At 35.5% G+C, this 22371-nt stretch overlaps 1 protein-coding gene across 12 annotated transcripts in view; it reads right to left on the bottom strand.

Moving 5' to 3' along the window:
• Positions 1 to 22371, bottom strand: part of SOX5 (SRY-box transcription factor 5) — a 1040220-nt gene that overhangs the window by 940280 nt on the left and 77569 nt on the right. The window lies entirely within an intron of this gene.

The raw sequence follows: 22371 nt of genomic DNA, 5'->3' as shown, positions 1-22371 counted from the left end.
GTTACTTATGTCAATGTTTATTCTTTAATGGAAAATCAGTTCTTCATGTTTTTGCTCCTTGATGGGCATGTGTATAAATATATAAACATATTTACATACATAAATATACTATAAATAAATGTATTTCCAGGGCTACCAGTGTATCAGCTAGAGGGAAAATACTGAGAACCACAGTGAAAATGCAGAGTTGAAACAATGTTTAAGACAATTCAAATTCAGGGTGCCTGGGTGGCTCACTTATTGAGCATCTGCCTTCGGCTCAGGTCATGATCCCAGGGTCCTGGGATCAAGCCGCGCATCGGGCTCCCTGCTCAGCGGGAAGCCTGCCTCTCCCTCTCCCACTCCCCCTGCTTGTGTTCTCTCTCTCTCACTGTGTCTCTCTCTATCAAATAAGTAAATAAGATCTTTAAAAAAAAAAGACAATTCAAATTCAGTTACAATGCTACTTATTTCCTCAGTTTGTTGACTAGTGAAAGAGACATTGTAGAGAGATTCCTCAATTTTCCTTTAAAAAGCATAAGGCTTTTCTAATCTTCAAAAATAAAACTGTGTATTGATGATAATGTTTCTTTTTCTTTTACCCAAAACCAAAGAAAATAACAACATGTAGAATTTTTCTGGAGAGTGAAAACACCAGGTAAAATTAACTTAGCTCTAGAGCAATTTTCTCTTTCAGTGAAAGTTCTTTGGGGCTTTTCTGAATCACTCACCACAGAAACTAAACCCCATTTTGGGCATCCCCATTCTTTGTCACTTTATTTCAGTTATTTAAATGCACTATAAGTTCCTCTTAGATGAGATGCTAATGATAGGGGCAGTCTTCTTAATCAAAACTGAAAAGCAAATGAGTACTTGTGTACTTTACCACTATTCCAGTTGCCAATGGTAGAGGAAGTCCTTTGTTTCAAAGATGCATTAATGATCATCTACAGAGACTTTCAACTTCTTTTAACAGCTATCTGCCCACATAAATCATTTTACCTGAATGGTGGTAGGCTTATGGGATCAACATCTACATTATCTACATGTTTGTTTAGCTACTAGGTGATGATAATTTGGCTATAATGAGTGTAAGTTGGTTTTCTAAGCATTTTCATATTTTAAGTTCTGCACACGAAACTCATTTTACAAACAGTCTTGTTCATTCTCTTCATCTGTCTGTCTCCAAACAACACATGAAGTCCTCAAAGTGCTTTTACTAAATTAAAAAAAAAATTATTTTCTCTCTACTAAAAGCTATAGTAATCAAAACAGTATGGCACTGGCACAAAAACAGACACACAGATCAACGGAACAGAAAAAAAAGAGACTACAGAAATAAACCCACGCTTATATAGTCAATTAATCTTTGACAAAAGAGGCAAGAATATGCAATGGGAAAAAGACAGTCTCTTCAATAAATCCTGTTGGAGAAACTGGACAACTACATGCAGAAGAACAAAACTAGACCACTTTCTTACACCATACACAAAAATAAACTCAAATGGATTGAAGACTTAAATGTAACACTAGAAACCAAAAAACTCCTAGAAGAAAACATAAGCAGTAAATTCTTGGACATCAGTCTGAACAATATTTTTATGGATCTGTCTCTTCAGGTAAGAGCAACAAAAACAAAAATAAACAAAGGGGACTACATCAAACTAAAAAGTTTTACATAGTGAAGGAAACCATCAATAAAACAAAAAGGAAACCTGCTGAATGGGAGAAGATATTTGCAAATGATACAACCAATAAGGAATTAACATCCAAAATATATAAAGAACTCACACAACTCAGTATTTAAAAAATAAACAATCCAATTTAAAAATAGGCAGAGGATCTGAATGCACATTTCTCCAAAGAAGACATTACGGATGGCCAACAGGTATATAAAAAAGGTGTTCAACACCATTAATTATCAGGAAAATGCAAATCAAAAACTGCAATGAGAGGGGTTCCTGGGTGGCACAATCGATTAGACATCTGACCCTTGGTTTCAGCTCAGGTCATGATCTCAGGGTCATGAGACCGAGTCTCATGCCTATCTCTGCACTCAGTACAGAGTCTGCTTGAGATTCTCTTTCTCCTTCTGTTCCTCCTGCTTGTGCGCTCTCTCTCTCTAAAACAAGTAAATAAATCTAAAAAAAAAAAAAAATACTACAATGAGATCTAACCTGTTGGAATGGCTATTACCAAAAAGACAAGAAAGAACAAGTGTTGGTGAGAATGTGGAGAATAGGGAATCCTTGTGCTCTACTGGTGGGAATGTAAATTGGTGCAGCCACTATAGAAAGCAGTATGGAGGTTCCTCAAAAAATTAAAAATAGAACATATGATCCCACAATACCACTTCTAGGTAGTTATCTAAAGAAAACAAAAACATTGGTTCGAAAAGATACATGTACCCCTATGTTCAACTGCAACACTATTTATAATAGCCTTGATATGGAAGCAACCTAAGTGTCTACTGAAAGATGAATAAAGATGTGGTATTTATATACAATGGACTATTACTCAGCCATAAAACAGAATGAAATTTTGTAATTCACAGCAACATGGAAGGTATTATGATAAGTGAAATAAGTAAGATAAAAACAAATACCATATAATTTCATTTTTATGTGGAATCTAAAATAACAAAACAAACAGAAACAGACTCATAAATACAGAGAACTGATGGTTTCCAGAGAGGATGGGAGTGGGGGAGATGGGCAAGATAGATGAAGGGGGTTAAGAGGCACAAACTACCAGTTATAAAATAAGTAAGTTACAGGAATGAAAAGTACAGCATAGGGAATATAGTCAATAATATTATAATAACTCTGTGTGGTGACAGTACACTTAACATGGTGGGAATTGTGTGATGTATAGAATTGTCAAATCACTATGTAGAACACCCAAAACTAAAATAACAATGTATGCCAACTATAGTTCAATTAAAAAAAAATGTAGTGTATATATATATATATATTTATATATATATATGGACATGTGTATTATATATATAAAACACACATATACAATGGAATAATACACAGCTATAAATAACAATGAAATCCCGTCATTTGCAACAACAAAATGGATGAACCTAGAGGGTATTATGCTAAGTGAAAAAGTCAAACAGAGAAAGACAAATATTGTGTAATTTCACTTATATGTGGAATCTAAAAAACAAAACAAAAAAACAGAAACAGACTCATAAATACAGAGAACAAGCTGGTAATTGTCAGAGGGGAGGGAGGGAAGGCTGGTAAAATAGGGGAAGGGAATTAAAAGGTATAAACTTGCAGTTATAAAATAAATAAGACAAGGGGATACAATGTACCCCATAGGGAATATAGTTAATAATCTGTAACCACCTTGTGCTTGACAGATGATAAACTAGATATATCCTGGCAATCACTTTATAATGTATATATAAATGTTGAATCACTATGTTGTACACTTCAAACTAATACAATATTCTATGTCAACCACACTGTAATAAAAAAAATTCATTCTCTATGTAAGAAAAGTATTTAATCAGATACATATTAGGTTACAAAGGCTTAGATTGATTATACTTGTATTGTCCATTACGTTTCAAGTTTGTAAATGCTGCTGCCTTAAAAGAGTTACAAGAAATGTATGAAGTTTGTAGTATTGATAAAATCACCCTGCCTATATGAAGAGTCTTTGGTCTCCAAAACCTAACAAAGGAGTAAATTTGGCTATTTATCATGTCTCTTACTATAGTACTCATTTAGCCATGTTATACATATTTAGTTCTTCTAATCTTTTCTCATAAGTCAATCCCGTCAACTCATTAATCTTTTTTGGCCCTTGTCTTTATTTCCACTTGGGTTAGCAGGAAGGTAGCATTTAACTAAAGACTTTCCCTCTTCTTAATTTTGACTCAAACTTTTGAGGACAAGGACCATGTTTTCTTGAATTAAAAATGAGTTACAGAAATAAGATGCTTTACTGGAGATAATTTTGAATCACCCTGCCTTTTGCTATGTTTTAAATCATATTAATTAGGAATGCTGCATTTGTTGCTTCCTTCTTCTAGAAAAGAATTATCACAGCTGAGCACATTCAGACTTTTACACTACAGAGATGCTGTGTGTGGCCCTGTGTATATGTATCTATGTGTTTGGGATTACTTACTATTACTAAATGCCTTGTGATAAAATAATTCTCCTAAAGAAACTGAATTACATTTTCTCAGTGGGAATTAACATTGTGCATGCATCATAACAGGTTGTCCTTTTATTCCTTTAAAAAAAAAAAACTGTGTTAAAATGATTTGTGAATTCAGTTTCCAGTGAATATTCGGATCTTTCCGCCAAAATGCACAGCATTCTGCCCATAAAATGATTTTTTTGAAAGACTTATTTATTTTAGAGAGAGAGAGCGTGCACAAGTGGGGAGAGGAACAGAAGGGGAGGGAGAGGGAGAGAATCTCCAGCAGACTCTGCACTGAGCTCAGAGCCCAATGTGCGGCTCCATCTCACAACTCTTGAGATAATAATCTGAGCTGAAACCAAGAGTCGGACTCTTACCTGATGGAGTCACACAGGCATCCCCATCAAATGATTATAGTCATCATTAATTTGTACTTTTTTCAACCCATTGTTTTGTATAAGATTCAATGTAAAAAGTTGAAATCTGAAGGTGGAAAAAAAAAACCATGAACAAATGAAAAAATTAGATAACATAAGGCCCTTTATTGAAGATAATTTTAAAAACCTATGAGGGAGAACATGTGCTTTTGTGTTCAGAGGGATGAGAAACTCTAAGGGAAAGAAAAACTTAAAACAGGTTCAGGAGTTGGAATTTAAAGGAGAATTCACAAGATTCTGACAGATGGAAAAGGGAATAAGAGCATTTAGGTACTGGGGAAATAGCCTGTACCAAAAAAAAAATAAAAAAAATTGAGATGACCTCAAGTAAAATAATGGAAGGAAAAAATGCAAGTTATTCAACAAAACACAAATAATATATCACAGCAGAATGAAGACTGAAAAATGTGAATACCAATTCCCAACAAATAATAACATAGGCTAGATAAAAAATAACATTTGGGGGTTCTTGGCTCCAAACTTGTATGAATGATTCCAAGATTTTCTAGCCCTAATAATCAAGACTCCAATCTTGGAGGCTATTAAAAAAATAACTTTAGCAGTAGTTCAGTTTAGGATATGAGCAGTTCAGAATTGGCATTAAAGCCACAGAATGGTCCGAATTGTTAGCAAGACTTTTCAGTAATGTTGAAAAAGAGCAGACTGGACCAGAAAGGCTTTGCTGCATCTCTGCCATTGGCTTGTTATGTGGTAACCATTCTGCACTCACTTGGTTTATTACTCTGTAGAACTAACAAGTACCTTTCCCATTTGTTGTGATGGCTAGAAAGATGTATCTAAAAGTACCCACCAAAAATGTCTAACATATAATTAGTAACAATAATTGGCAACTATTACTATTATATACTTTCCCATTCTAAGACCTCTTTGTATAATGTGATTAAATGTTTTTTGTCACCTCTCCCCCCTCAACCATAAAATGCTTGTCTTCCCTTCTCTACCTGTCAAAAATGTGAGTCCTTCAAGCAACTATTATCATGATGATTTTATACATAATCACTACATTTTATACATATCCACTACATGCCTCCTGATAATAATTTTTTCTCAGAGCCTTTCAATTTTTGTAATTATCTTGGGATACAACATATATAATAGATTAACTGAAAAATCATACCCCTTTCAATAAATAATCTCAGAACTCAACAATCTCAGAACCTAAAGGAGACTCAGAAGTGACCTGGTCTAACCATTATCAGACGTAGAGTTTCTTCTCTAATAGCCTAGCAGATAAATAAATCAACCTCTGTGAAATATGTTCAGGAGGTCCACTATTTCTAATGAAAGCCCACTCCAATCTGAAGCAGTTATAATAAAAGTCTCTTCCTTTAACTGAGCCTTCCCTCCCCTCCCCCCATCTTCCCATCATGGCAGAACAAGAAAGAAATCTAAGCACACTTGCCTCCAAAGGTCTTTTGCATTTGGGAGCCACCTTCACCCCTGGGGCCTCTCTTCTCCTGTCTCTTCCTCAAGTCCCCTCATCATTCTGGTTGGGATCTCCTATAATATTTTTAAGGTGTGACTTAAAATTAGTTAAAAATAAGACTCCTAAAATGTTACAGAGTAGTTGCACTTCCTTATCAGTATTAGTGTCCTTGAACAGATGTTCAACTTCTGTCAATGCAACCCAATACCAAACTAGTTTGGGGTCAACCCAAATAATCTTGACAATACAACAATGTTAATCCACACTGAGTCTCCTAAAGTGATTAAACCCTTTCCCTTGCAATATGAGGAAATCATTTCTTTACTGTCTCCTGTGGTAGAGACTTTATCTTGATCCCAGTAGAAATGACCTATCCCATCCTGCTGAGATTGAACTCTGATACCGTCAAACAACATACTGTTAATTTATTTCAGTCCTGAAGGCTCTTCAAATTTGATCATCCTACCAGAAGGTGATCATTGAGAGAGTGAGTTATACACCACGATAAGGAACAGAGCCCTCTGGCAAGACACTACAAGTTTTCACTATTACAGAGATCCATGTAATCAGCATTCTTTGACTCTAATGTCACAGGTTTCAATGTCATCAAAAAATGCCTTGCCGATATATAAATACAATACCTCCACCATGTCTGGCTTTTTTTTCTTTTTTTAATTAACAAAAGAAACAAAAACTATCTTGTAGGACACCTTAGCATCTAGAGAAAATAAATGAAAATTGGGGATAGTTGCCTGTATGTCACCTGGAAAAGAACATTAAACAAACTTCCATGCCATAGGCATTTGTTAAAATCAGAGGTTGATCAAAAAAAAAAAAAAAACTTATCAAAACTAATCACTGATCAACCTAGCTCCCTATACCCCACCAAGTAAGATAAGCCCATGAATTATTCCTTGAAAAGATTGTAGATTTCCAAATAATTTAGAATTAGAACCAAAAGAAGATTTATATCTTGCTTCATTTATCTGAAAATAAAATTTATATTAAAAAAATTGGGGGATAAGCTCTTTATATTTTATGTATTATAATATTATGTTTTAGATATTTTATATAAATGTTTATAATATTTTAACCTTCAAAATCCAACCTCTAAATACCTGCAATGTTCCTTTTACAAAAATCAAAAGGTAAATACTACAAGGAGACTTTATACATGAGAAGTCTGCACAAAACAGAATATTTCATGAATATTCATTAAAAGGGACACAAAACAAGTATATGAGGTGGCTGGATTTGCAAGAAAAAGCCCAAATGTTTCCCTAATATTTCTTTGAGTATTTACCATGACCCATTATCTTCATTTAAAAACATGTAAACTGGAGCACCTGGGTGGCTCAGTCCAGTTAAGCATCCAATCCTTGATTTCAGCTCAGGTCATGATCCCAGGATTCTGGGATGGAACCCCGGCATTGGGGGCAGTCAGCGCTCAGTGGAGAGTCTGCTTCAGGATTCTCTCTCACCCTTTCCCTCTGCCCCTCCCCCCACAGGCACACGCACACTCTCTAAAATAGATAAATCTTTAAAAAAACAAATAAATAAAAATAAAAACACATAAGCCTCCTTAATACTCCATTTAAAACAGGAAATTACCCCAGAGCAACAAAAATAATCTCTGTAATTACTTACATCCTACTTTTAGAGATATTTCACACAAGGAAAGACTGTGAATATTTAGATCAGGGTCCCATTCAAGTAGGCTGTCATCATTACAACTTCTAATGTCTCTTTACTAAAGAAGCAGCTGCCAGGAGATGAATAAATGCTTAAGTCCATCAGGTTCACACTGCAGTAGGCCCTCTGACCATGGGGGATACGTTCCAAGACCCCCAGTGGATACGTGAAACCACAGATAGTACTGAACCCTATATATACTCAGTTTTCTCCTATACATACAAACTTTTGATAAAGTTTAATTCATAAGTTCGGCATAGCAAGAGATTAACAACAATAATAAAATAGAAAAATTATAACAATATACTATAATTAAAGTTATGTGAATATAGTCTCTCTCTCAAAATATCTTATTGTACTATACCCACCCTTCTTCTTGTGATGCTATCAGATGATAAAATGTCTACGTGATAAAATGAAGCAAGGTAAATGACACAGACATTGTGACATAGTGTTAGGCTATGGTTGACCTTCTGCTGATACCTCAGGAAGATCATGGGCTCTGAGACCTTGGTTGACCATGGGTGACTGAAGTCAAGGAAAGCGATACTGGGGATAAAGGGGGACTACTGTAACCAGTGTTCTCATTTTCTTTTTTGTTACAAAAAAGGAAAACTTTCAATACAGTTTTAGAGTCCGGATGATGTTAGGATTCATTACATTCCATACCAAAGCTTAGAAAATAATAGGAGTTTGGCTCTTATTCTTCTCCCATAGCAGGATCAGGGAACACCTTTATCTCCCACTTAAAACACAGTAGAGGAAAACCAAGTAAGACTGATTTCCCTGGAGCAAAACTAAAATATTTAATTTTTAGTTTGTCAAACTGTCAAAGGTGTGGACTTTAAAAAGAGGGGGTAAAATGCAGATAATTCAGTGATTTGTTATGGATTTATTCAAGCATGACTTAAAATGTTTGCTTTTACTTAAGGTTAAAAAAATTCCTCAGCCACTTATTCTATAGGCCCTGTCCTATTATTTATTTGCTACAAAGAGTTGCCAAGTTCCCAGTACAGATGCATGTTCCAGATGTAATGCATGCCTGACCAATAAGTTTCAAAAAGACCTAAAATATTACTAAAACCACAGTTAGATCTGACTAGAAATTTTGCATTCAATTTTGAAGATGTTCAATAGTAAATCTTTTATTTTGCCACAAGTAAGAATTGCCAACACTTAAAAATCATTCTGTAATCCCAATTACCCCTTTTAAATCCATCCACTCTAAATAACTAAGTCTAGGATGTGTTCTGAAGCATATAGGTGATCTTAGGTGATTTCCATTAAGTGGCATTATTACAAACTGTACACAGAATTCAAAAAGTATCACAAATTAATTTTAATCCAAAGGGATTTCAAGGATTCTATAGTTTTAAAATATTCTAATAGAAAGTTAAAGTCAGGATGGGATGAGATCCCAGCAAACTATATTTATTGTGTCAATGTATTATTTGTCTTCTGGGCAAGTAACTAAAGGTCATTTGTTCTTCATGGCAAGTGGTGAAAATAGTTTACATTGAAGGTCTAACTTAAAGGAACAATGTGAAACCCCTCAAGCCTAAAATGACCTTTTTATGCCAACACAGATGTCCAAATCTCTTAAAGAAGGGAGCAGTGATGTTTGCACTCTGATTTCTAGTTACTTCAACTCTCTGTTCCTAAATGCCTTTGATAGAGATATTAGAATTATTTCCTTCTTTATAGATCTCACTATACTTGATCAGCCATCAGACCAGGTATCAAAGTTGAATGTCGGACTGAAAAGGGACAAGTTTCCAAGCCTACATTTGTCAAATAAGAGGGAGATTGTGGGAGAGAGACGCATGTGATAAAATCTGTTGCGGGGTGGGGGTTCCATTCCCTGGGGTCTAGTGGGCTTCTGAAAGGCTGTTTAGACATCCCACACAGTGCCTGGCAGAAACCCAACAAGGCCTAGCCAGAGCATGGCTCCTTCAGAACAGTAAGGGTATGAGGGAAGAAAAATAGAGAGGAAAGGAAATAAGTCTGACAATTAAGGTCGCAGGCTATTTCACTTGACAAAAAGCCTTCATGCTTCCAAATAGCTGGGAGCTTTTAGGGATTCTTGCTCCCAGATATTCAGTAAAACTCAGATGATGAAAAAGATATATCTATCCAATTAGTATTTACCGATTTTCAGGACACAAGTTGGCCATATTCCTTGCCACCCCCAAAAAGGAGTTGGGATATCTCTTAACAGAAAAGAAGCCTCTGGTGGAGATAGAGGGGTGTATGTTTTCATTTTTTCTTCCAGATCAGCTGAAGATGATTTTTCCCTCACATTTTGCTAACCACACATTGGGGTTTCTGCCTGTGAAAAATAACCCACAAATGCACCCAAAACATTTTCTAACTTTTAATGTGATGCGTGCAGACACCTAGATTCAAGTTCACTTTATACTGACCACAGGACAGATGGCAAAAGTGATGTCCAAGTCCTAACTGCAAACCTCCCTTGGGTTCATGAGTCCTCCTGCAGTTTATGGCAGATTTCAAAGATTCAGTGTGCTGCTTTGTCACATTTGGGTGGCAAAACAGTAACACACAACAGACATGGCAATGAATAGAGAAGAGACCATTTGTTCTATAGCACAGTTTGCTTTGGGTCATGTATTCTATCAGTATACAGGACAAAAAGAAAAATTATCCAGGGCACCTAGAACAGATTCAGATTTTAGTTTGAACTTGTATGAAGTTCTTAACTCAAGAAAAGAATTGCTTCCTGTAATTTTGCACTGTGGTTTTCCAAGACTGTTTATGAGATGGGCATTGAACATTCAGGGGGTAAAAAAGGAAAAAAGGTAGATTGCTTTGTAGAGCACTTTATATATCATTTTCCTCCTATTTAATAAAGTAAATTAGCTTGTTGTTTTTTTTATGACGCTTTTCTTTAAAGATGACCATTTGTACTATGCAAACACATTTTGAAACAGGTATGAAGCCAGTATGCCCGAGTGTGGCTAAAATCCGGACAGCTATTTTTTTCCACTTAACACAGGAAAATTCAGGGAAAAATTGGTTACATGGGCAACTCACAGTTTCTTTTGGAATGCTTTCATGGAAATTCAGACTGTATTTGATACACACACCATATTTTTTTTAATGATGTTGTGTGGTTGGGTTGGAGGCACATGAAGAGCTTCAAAATCCATATAAATATCCCAAATGGGCACAGAGAAACTCTCTCATTTCCTTTTTATTGTCTATTGCTCATTTGCTAACTTACTTGTAGCGTGATACTCTAATAGTCCTTTATGCCTCTTTTAACTTAAACATTAGCACCAGCTTTCTAAAACACACGGCTAAAAATGATATCACCCCTCAGAAAAGATTTTAAAAATAACAAAATACCAAAAGAGCTGCCACATTCAAAATAAGAGGTAAGACAAGCTTAGCCCTATTCTTTTCACATCCCAAAGCCAATCAAGATAGATCAACCAACCAACAAAAGCCCAACATCTTTCTCTTTCTTTCTCTCTTCATGTCAGAGCTGCTGCCTGGGTGGTAACCACACATGCTGGTTTGTGTGCACTTGGAGTGAAGGGACTAGTTAATGCGGAAATTACAGAGGACTCTAGATGGTGGGTTCTCTGATTTACATTTGTGGTAAAACCCAAAGCAAGTGATCTGTAACTCTGACTCGAATCAGGTCCTTACATGGAAATTTTTCCAGGCTGTGGCAGCACCTAAACAGGCTTTCTGGGTAGGGTTCAGGAGCCTCCTCTTCTTATGGTAGCCTTTGCCAAGGTATTTAGCCTCCTTTATTCTACTAATCATGATCACCCTGAACATCCCTCACCATGCCCATCTCCATAGCAATGTTCACTAGAGTCACATGCTGGTGTCTGGTTAAAAAAAAATTTTTTTTCAGGCAATACAAATCGATAAATCTTGGGTCCTAAATTTTAGAAATGATATTGGAATCAAAAAGTGGAGATGCACAAAAGTCCTTTGGAGTACACTCGTAACCAAAGCATATTAAATTGACCAATGCGGGAAACCATAAAGGAGAACAATGGGATAAAGGACAGATGGAGAGGACAAAGGAATGGATATATGAAGTTCTGATAAACACTGGAATCACATTTCAAATCCAGGGCTGTCCAAAGCAATTAACACTCACTCTAAAAGTACATATGTATTAGAACTCAGTCTACCCTCCTTGCACTGTTTTTCCTCGTGGCAAAAGAAACTGCTTTGCCTTTCACATAGTAGAGATTTGCTGTTTTGCACTCCTATTAGAATTATTTTTCTTAAGGTAAATTAGGAGCCAGCAAGTCACTACATGTTCAGAATGCGATTGCTGAATTAGGAACTCGACATCTTCACTCCATTTAATTGCTTTGAGGCAATGAAGTATAAATGGCTTTGGTTAAAGCAAGAGCTACAAGCAGACACACATACTCACCAAATTTTTGGTCATACTGAAATTCTAAAGCACAAACTAATCAAAAGAGGAAGGAAGAACTACCATCTGTCTCCCCTTCATATTTAGCCTGTTAGCTTCATATATTTCAAACTGGTTAAAAAGGGCTCCACAATTGAGAGTGCCAGGTACTGCCAATGAAAGCTCAACAACTGAAAGAGCTGTTGATTTTGGTAATTAACTAAAATTCAGGAAATAAAGGAAATATGTGCCTGCTGATTGATTGTTGAGCCTTGTTCCCTCAGTTTAAAAGTCCCTGAAAAGTCTCACCCTCTTAGTTACAAAGCACAGATAACAACATTTTTCCCGGTAGCAAATATCTTTCCTAAATTAAAATAAATTGTATACTATGGTACATCTATCTCTGGACGACTACAAATAAGTGAAAAACGGGTTCTAGGCCAGAAGGTACAGACCAGTAATGATCCTCAAATGATGAAAAGCAATCATTTCATAGACTTCAGTAACGTTGCTTTGAAAAGTTAATGATTCAGTCCCCTCAAGTATTAATAGAAACAGAGACTCGGGAATTTAATAAATACTTAAGGCCACCTTGTCATTGGCAATGTTACCATAACTGAATCTCTTCTTGGAGTCTACAAGTGATACTTATATATTTTGTTCTTGATGCTCTGGATGAAAATTGGCCTTTTATGAAAGAATGGGCTGTAAAATACTTTAGACTTATTGCTATACACAAGGTCTCAGCTGTTAGAGTTAAGATGTAAAGTTTTATGTGTGTACTAAAAAAATTTTTAAGAAAGAATTAACACTGAAATAAGAATATTAAAATGTATATGAATGCCATTCAAATCTTTTGATGACCTCTTTCCCCCTCTCTGCTTCATTAAGTAAAATGTTTTACCTGCCATGAACCAATTGATATAGAGCATGGTTTTTCTCAGTGTTCATTTCTTTTAGCTACTTTACATGCTGGTTTGCCAAAAGGGCATGGTGTCCCAAAGGAATCCAATCTCTTGTTAAAGTTCCTTGCTTGGTCTTTGTGAGTCTTCCCTATCCTACAACTCCCAAAACATTATATCCTTCTTCACTCTGGAGCTTTACCTGGGGGGCGAGGGAGTGGGTCTCATCATTTTCTTCTAATGAGTAAGCTTGAAATTTCTAGTTAAAAGTCAGTGTCAGCAGCACTCAGACTTGTCAAGATCATCAAAAACAAGGGAAGTCTAAGAAACAGTCACAGCCAAGAGAAGCCTAAGAAATACAATAGTAAGTGTAATGTGGGATCCTGAATGGGATCCTGAACAACAACAAAAAAGAATATTAAGGAAAAACTAAGGATATCAGAATAAAATATGGACATTAGTTAATAATAATGTATCAATACTAGTCATCAATTGTAATGTAACTAATGTGCCTTACTAATGTAAGATGTTAGTAATAGAGGAAACTGTGGGCGGTGGGGTATAAGACTCTTTGTACTGTAACTTTTCTGTAAATCTAAAACTCTTCTAAAATAAAAAGTCCAATTTAAAAGAAATCAGTGTCAGTAATGATGCAATTGCATCTTTAAATGCAGAAGTACTTATATTAATTGATAACTACCTGAAGGGTACAACGTATTGGCTGATGTGAAATAACTAAAAAACTGATACAAGCTCTTTAGAAATAATACTATCTGTTGATATTCCCTGCCCACAATCAAAATAACTTCAAGGTTTTCATGCTTTTAAAAAAAGAAAAATGTTTGGATAAACCATACTAATGTGTAGAATGTATACATGGAATGACTGGATAAGGAAGAAACGCCATACCCTTCTCTTCCCCCTACAGCTACAAGACGAGACAGGGTAATGAAAAATATATACCTAGCTCCTCTCGCACTAATGAAGTATATAAGGGCAAGATAATTGTGAGACCTGATGGGTTTACTGCTCCCTGTAGATCAATTGCTAAGGAAAGAAACTAGAATATGTTTTCTAATCCAGGCCATCTAATAAAAATGAAAGCAGATAATAATACCTTTGAAAGTTTCAAAGTGCTTCACATTTATTACTTCATTTTATCCTCACAAATACTGTCTGAAACAGAAAGCATAGATTATCATTATCATAGTTTATGGAGAAAACAAAGACATGGAAAGGTTATGAAACTTACCTGAAGTCACACCATAAATAAGTGACTGAATTCAGATGAGGATCTAGCCCTCCCAACATCAACCACCCCATCTAAACTTGTACCTGGGAATAATGTGCTTTCCAGAAAAGATTTTTTTTTATTTTAATGCTGTATTTTATAGTGCAATGCATGGCATTCCAAGTATAACAGAAATCTATGGTGAGGCTGTTCCAATGTATCACAATTTCCTGTAAAATATAAATGCTGAATGAAATGAAAAAAAAGCATGAGAGTGTAAAACAAAATTGGTCATTCTTTCCCTCAATAACATAATGAAAACAAATGCCAAAAAAAAAAATATTGCTTACAGAATTAAGTATAGATTTAATTATTTATGTAATTTAACAAATTTGTCTCCAAATGTAAATGAGTAGTGTACCATTAATGTTGAATCTCCTTATTGTATATTATATCATCTTTGCCTTGAAAGGTAATCTATTCTGTGATACCATGATAGCATGGCAGCTTGGAACACTCACTGCTAATCAACTGTCAGTAGCTACTTTTGTTATAAAGTTGTTAACAGAAGAGTTAAAATTCATCTTGTTTTCAATGAACCATTGTCAAGTTAAGGATATCTCGTTACAACCTGACATTTACTCAAGAAACAGTGAAATTTGGTTCTTGTTCAATTTAACTACAACTAAAAAAGCATCACAGTGATTTAGTCATTCAATGACTATCTACTGAGTGTCTGCTGTGGGCACCAGAATATGGACCCAATATGAATAAAGCATGACCCCAGTATATTGGGAACTTAGTCTAATGAAGGGAAGTCAGTATAATTAGGTACAGAATCACAAGACTTGAAGGGAATATCAGAAACCCTCTTGTTATTCTTTTTCCTTCTCCCACTTAGAACTATAAATGAGCCCAAAAGGTAATTAAAGTTCTGGGAAGGTTATTCAGAAAAGATAATTCACAAAATGATCCTTGCGAATATAATTCCAGTGATTTTAACCAGGTTTCATTAGAGAGTATCAATCAATAATGAATCTGGATCCTGATTTCTTTTCAGCTTGAGTGAACATTTGAGAAAAATAGTTACTTTGAGGTCAACTTCCAGAACTACATCAAAAAGATATAAGTCATTTCTAGTTTAGGTTCAAGGATCTGATTAAAGAAAGTGTTTTAAATTGTCAGGTATATCTCATGACACACTAACATCCGATATTGCACCATTCATGAATAACTGCTTATTAACTAACATAACCAGAGAAAGTATAGATCTGAGAATGAAAGTCAAAAGAACCACGGGGTTGGGGAGGGTGTAGTATGGCAAGGAGCATGGACCTACATTTAAAGCAAAGTTCCAAGAGAGTCCTTTCCTGGCAAAGTCAAAGATGAAGTTGGGATTTGACTCTGGATAATTTCTAAGTGTTATAAATAATTCTAGGTTTTTAAACTATATTTGAGGATAAACATGAAGTGGATCCCATAACTTTATTCTATGACAATAAATTCAGTTGAATATGCCACAATGATCTAAACTGTTCAAGAGAGAACAAACTTGAAACAGTCTAATGTCATAACCAAATAGAGTTGAAGTTGAAGCACAATCATCTCCATAATCCTTGATCCATAAAGTATTTTGGGGGAGAGGGAGAGGTAGTAGAATCCCAGAATCTTAAAAATTGCAACTTCTGCTCATTTTCAAGCAACACTTACACAAGCAAAAATACCTATAAAGAAGAGTAATGTCTAAACATCATGATCCATAAAGTATTTTGGGGGAGAGGGAGAGGTAGTAGAATCCCAGAATCTTAAAAATTGCAACTTCTGCTCATTTTCAAGCAACACTTACACAAGCAAAAATACCTATAAAGAAGAGTAATGTCTAAACATCAAGTAATGTCTAAACATCAATCAAAACATTTATCCAAACTTTCTGAAAAAGCCAAATTGGGTCCCAAATCCTGAGAGACATGGTTTGCCTCTGTCCTTTCTAGAGTTAACTATATGGAAAAGAACAATAATCAGAAAAAGCATCATTCATTTCTAATACTTCTCCCAGATCCTTCCTTATCATCTAAAAATTAACCAGCTTCACTCTTATGTCTGAGGAAGTGAGAATTCCAGGAATTTTGACTGTCTGGCTCAGTGTACCCAAGCTTCATAATTTCCAGGTAACTTATGTAATGTTACTGGGAGTAGCAGAAGAGAAACAAAACAACTGTACAAAAGCCTTAAGGGATTTTTCTATTTGGCTGGTTAAAATGTTCAGAATTATTTAAGAGTTGGAAAAGGAACAATAAACCACACCCTCAAAGAGCTCCAGTCTGAATTCCACCATTAGTTTATACCAGGCTTTCCAATCCAAAATTCTAGTGTATTAATGAGAATAAAAGAAAAGAACACCCAAAGAATGTGCTGGTATAATCTGGGCTTGCCTGAAATCAAACTTCTAAGGCATAATTTGGTTAAAGAACATAGGCTGAGTTTATTACTTTGCACCTTGCTCTTTATGAATATACAAATTCTCCTGGCTTCCTCCCAAAATACAAAAGCTCATCTCTCCACTGTTTGTGGTTTTTACAAGCACCACTAAGCATGGAATTTGTTACTTACCTATAACACAGTCCTACAGCAAAGACACTGAAGATAACTCAATGATGCCACTGCAAGAATATCTATGAACATATATGACCATAGAAGTTACGGAACATGGTACCATCAGGGTTAAAGCCTTAAGGCTATAGTTTCTCATATGATTTTATAGTTGAATCAGTTGTGAAAGATAATTAATAAGATATATTTAGATTGTCACTGTTTACAAAATTGCTGGAATCCCTCTTTCCAAAATATTACTTGTTGAAGATAATATATCTACCTGTCACAAGGAGAAAAAGTAGAAGTTTTTGTTTGAGTTGTTTCTTTTTTAAAAACTAAGTTCCTGTGTTTCATCTTATAAACTACCAATAGAATCATCCTAAACTCCTAGACAAAGTGGGCAAGGAAGTCAAGGATTGGTTTGAGAGCCTGAAAGAATTTGAACAAGACCTTCGGGCAATGACACTGTGGAGAGCCTTTGTCCCAATGTTTGGGAATTTATTTATTATCCCCTTGTCATACGCCAGGCATCATTTTTGGTGTTTCAGATGGATGATTTCTGTCAAGACTCATACTAAACTAATGAGATAAAATAGTATTTCTATCACCATTTTACTGGTGTGGGGATAAAGTCTAAGAAAACTTAAGTAACCTTCCAAAGATCCAGCAAGTCAATGATAGAGGTGGGATTCCATACTCAGATTAACTCAACTTCCAGTCCCGCTCTTTGCCCCTTTGCTGCACTGCCCTATCAAATGAGCTTACACTCTTTCCAACCCTACCTTCCTCAAAGGAGCATAAGCATGGCCAACAGTAAAGAGCTGAGTGTGATCTTGATTCATTCTGCTTCAGTAAAATATTAATTCCAAACACTGACAGCAATAATTTCTCAGAATCCCCCCAGCTTCATTCATTCAACAATTTGACAAATATTTGCTGACCGCTTTTTATTTATGAACAAAATTGACTAATACATAATCGCTGCCCAAAAAAGTTTATAATCCATTGCTTAAAAGGGTCTATACAAATAATTGAAATAAATGAAATGAATTGCAAAGAATCAGATCATTACACTCTTGTGCCTAAATCTTTACTGAGAGCTTAAAATCAACACACACTGAACAGTGGTTCACAAATCTCTGCATGAACTGGCCTATCCCCACCTCTTTCAGGGCATCTCTTACTACTACTCTCCCACCCCCTCCAGGCTCAGTGTGCTGCAGATACTTGACCTCTCTCTTATTCTTCAAATGCACCAAGATTTCTCCTGTCTCAGGACCTTTGCACCTTTTCCCTCCTCTCCCGGATTTTCCCATGGCTGGCTCCTTCTTTGCATTCAAGTCACAGCCTAATACCACCTCTCCAAAGAGGCTCACTCTGAACCACTCAACCTGATCTGGTCTACACTCTCCTCCCTCTCACCCCAAGTATAGTTCTATCAACGATTACCTCACTGCATTCACACAGCATGTATTGTCATCAGAAATTAAGTATTTTTAAATCTTACTGACTTGCTTATGGTCTGCAACCCCATCCTCATCCAGAAAGCAAGGCCTACAAGATAAGGAGCCTTGTTCTGAATCTCCTGAACAAGAAAGATTTCACAAAGTCAATAGCATGAGATACAGATTTTAATAGGGATGTGACAGCTCAGCAAAGATGAGGCAATGGGCACTGCAAGTAAAGGAAATAACACAAGCAAATACACAGAGGAGAGAAATCTGGAGCATGTTCAAGAAACATGGAATAATCTAGTTTGGATGGTATACATCCAAATATTAAAAAAGTAGATTGAATTAATATCATGGAGGGTCTTCAATGTCAGGAGGAAAAATTCTGTGGGTAGTAGAGAGCCACAGAATGTTTCTCAGCAAAGGAAGTGACATGGGCAAAGTACAGCATAGCATTAGAAAGATGAAAGGCTAATAGTCCAGGCAAAGGATACTAATAACATTTTAAGTCACTCTGATAAAACACTAAAAATCTTCTTTTTTTTTTGTTTTGTTTTTTTTTTTTAAATAGAAGACTCCCAAGAGAACAGGAAGAGAACTATGAACTTAGTGCTGTTAACTACTGGAACAGAAAGTACAATGTTACGAAGTATAAAGTTGAACATAATGATGAAATTTGTTTCTCTAATATCTGTTCAAAAGCCTTTTGCAAAATAAACACAGATTTTATTATATCAAACCACCCGAAGTGACTCATCTCTTTGGAAATGTGTCTCTGGCATCTTCTTTCCTCAGGCTTCAAATTCTTTCAGAAAATCAAGCAGATTAGTGGCCTGATGACAGGACAGAAGTCAGAACTTGAAATCCTAAATCCACTTCTGCCACTAACTCGCTGCCTGACATGGAACTTTATATCATTTTTGTATTTGTAAAATATCTTTATATGGTGAGTGTTTTATACATTAACTAATCAGTGACTAGGAAGTAATATGCATTTCCCAAACAATCACACTAATACAATATATACAGACTTGTAATGGAGTCACTTACAAAGTATTCCTGAATTATCCTGTGCTTATTTATTTCTCAATCAGGCAGTGAAAACAGAAATATTCACATTAATGCATATATGTGTGAGTGTGTATATCTTACAAACAGTGGCTTTGTCCTTAAAAATTCCCAGATAACAAAATGAAAAGAAACTTTCTTTTTAAAAGACACGATGATGTAAACACAAGAAAGTTTAAAATAACACTTGTATAAACTGTTTGAGTTGAAGAGGAAAAAAAAAAACACACCCCAAAAGAGTTTTGTCAGAATAAAAAGAAAACAAGTCCCAAATCCTGACAGCAACATAAAAGCCAAATTCTCCCCCTTCCTTTCATAACGGCTTTTCTATTGAGCTTCATTTTGACCTTTCATTACTTTCCCAACATTGAAGAATATTGCCTTTCAAAATTCTCCATTTCTCTGCTGGCTGTACTATTATTCCTTCTCCCATTGTTGGGAGTTCTTAGCTACTGCTGCCCCAATATGAAATGCACAATCTTTGGTTTCTCCCAAACAAATATAAAACAGCATTTTTACACACTGTCCACTTTAAATTCATACCCTGCATAAAAAAAGAAAGACAATCATAGAGCCATAAACATGCCAAGAAACAGAAAACAGAAAAGTTGGTGATCTATTTGCTAGAAAAGCAGCAATCCATCTTATAATCAACCTAGAGCCAACACACACTTCCCCCTCAGCTGCAACAGGATGTGCGTGTATGAAAGAACTCAAAGAGCCTTAATTCATTAGTCAGAGCCTGAAGGGTGGACCAACAGCATAATCTGATTGATAAAGTTTCATTACAAATTAGCCCATCTCTTTGATGAAAACAAGCAAGGCAGAGACTGTACCATAATTTTATCCTCATAAATTAGTCAACCAGAAAACACTAAACAGAGCTTGCCACATGAGGGGCAAACTAATTTAATTAATTCATACACAGCACCTCATTAAGAGCAGTTGTAGCACTAAGGTTGTGATCTTGTTGAGTTTGCACTGTTTTTCAAAAAGAGAGATGCCCACTTAGTTGTCAGGGACGAGGGGCCAGAATATGGGCAAGATACATGTCTCTGCGTACTCCTTCAATTGGGAAGATCTAGTACAGGGAAAAATAACATGAACAAGCTCTCTCTTCCCACAACCCAAAACAGCATATACAAGACTTTTAACATAAGTGTTCATTTTAATAGATTACATTTTGCTTTTGTTACATGTTCCACTCTTTCAAGAAGTAATGAAAACAAATACATTTATTCACTGGCACATTGTAATTCTTACTTGATATGGAAAAGAAGAAAGAAGAAAGAAGAAAGAAAGAAAAGAAAGAAAGAAAGAAAGAAAGAAAGAAAGAAAGAAAGAAAGAAAGAAAGAAAGAAAGAAAGAAAGAAAGAAAAAGAAAGAAAGAAAAAAAGAAAGGAAGGAAGGAAGGAAGGAAGGAAGGAAGGAAGGAAGAAAGAAAAAAAGAAAGGAAGGAAGGAAGGAAGGAAGGAAGGAAGGAAGGAAGGAAGAAAAAGAAAGAAAGAAAGAGAGAGAGGGAAAGAGAAAGGGAGAGAGAAAGAAAGGGAGAAAGGGAGGAAGAAAGGGAGAAAGGGAGGAAGAGAGGAAGGAAATGGACTGTTTGTAAAGTAAAGATTACTATAAATGATTCTAGATATTCTTGGGGAAAGATGCATATGCAATTCTCTCCAATGTCTTCACATCCTGAAAAGAATTCTTTACCTTCTACGGGTTCCCAAGACCTAATACTTGGAAACAACTTTCTTGGTTGCAGCTATGCATCTCTAAATACCTTGATTGATCTATTTAATATTTATTTCTTTTTATATAACCTCTTAAAAACACAGTTCTTCTTTATAAATTTATGGGGCAAGATCTTAGTTTCTAAATACCATTCTCCAGTGGCATATAGCTACAAGTAAGGGGACTCTTTGATGTAACTGATACCAATGATGGAGCAGGAAAAATATAGGGTGAGTCTAGAACATCTTGTTGTACCAGAAAATAAGAAAGTGCTAAAAAAAAGGGGGGGTGGGGGGTAAAGGTATCTCAAAAGGACACAGGAATCAACCTAATGAGTTCCCAGTGGCCAAAAGAGAATTTGAGCAATAAAATTGATATTATTATTATATAAATTGAGCAATTTGAACAATAAAAAAGATATTATTAGACCACAAACCATAAAATAAAAGTAAATATTCATGAGTCCAAAATGATAGAATTAAGAAAGTTTTGATAAAGATTAACCTGTGAATATGTAAATAAATGAAGAAGAAGGAACAGCTCTTCCTCTTAGAGAAGTTCCAAGTAAATATAAGGAAAAAGAGAGAAATACAAAATTACCATTAGAACACTACAGTAATAATTGTTGCAAGCAAGAACCACTAATGGGTACTACAATTAGTAGGCAAAATTTGAAGAAGAAATACGACATTTTCACAGTCTCTTGTATTTCCCCCAAGATATTTATTAATTCACTAGAAAAAAGAATACATTTACAGCGGATAAATGCAGCAGATAGCACCTTAACAAAGTGATCAAGACTAACATAAACATAGTGTCATAAAACAAAATGTGTCCCCTCATGTGATGTCCTGAGAAAACACATCACTTCTGTGGTATTCTAGCCAAAAATGCATACTCTCCAGCTGATTATGGGAAATCAACCCCGATCAAGACACTTTCAACAAAATATGTGATCATTACTCATCAAAGTTCAAGGTCATGAGAGACAAGGAAAAGCTGAAGAATTGTCACGTCTTACAGAATACTAAGGAGATCCAACAGCTAAATGCAATGTGGGATTCTAGATTGGATCTTGGATCAGAAAAATAACATTAGTAAGAAAACTAGTGAAATTAGAATAAGGTCCATATTTAGTAATAGTATTGTATCAATGTTAATTTCCTGGTTTTGATTATTATACTATGGTTATATAAGTCATTAGGATATGCAAAGCTGGGGGCGCCTGGGTGGCTCAGTCATTAAGCATCTGCCTTCGGCTCAGATCATGAT

Source organism: Zalophus californianus, chromosome 9, assembly GCF_009762305.2.
Source record: "Zalophus californianus isolate mZalCal1 chromosome 9, mZalCal1.pri.v2, whole genome shotgun sequence".
Taxonomy (NCBI): domain Eukaryota; kingdom Metazoa; phylum Chordata; class Mammalia; order Carnivora; family Otariidae; genus Zalophus; species Zalophus californianus.
The sequence above is the reverse complement of the archived record's forward strand: the minus strand, read 5'-3'. Positions and strand labels throughout refer to the sequence as shown.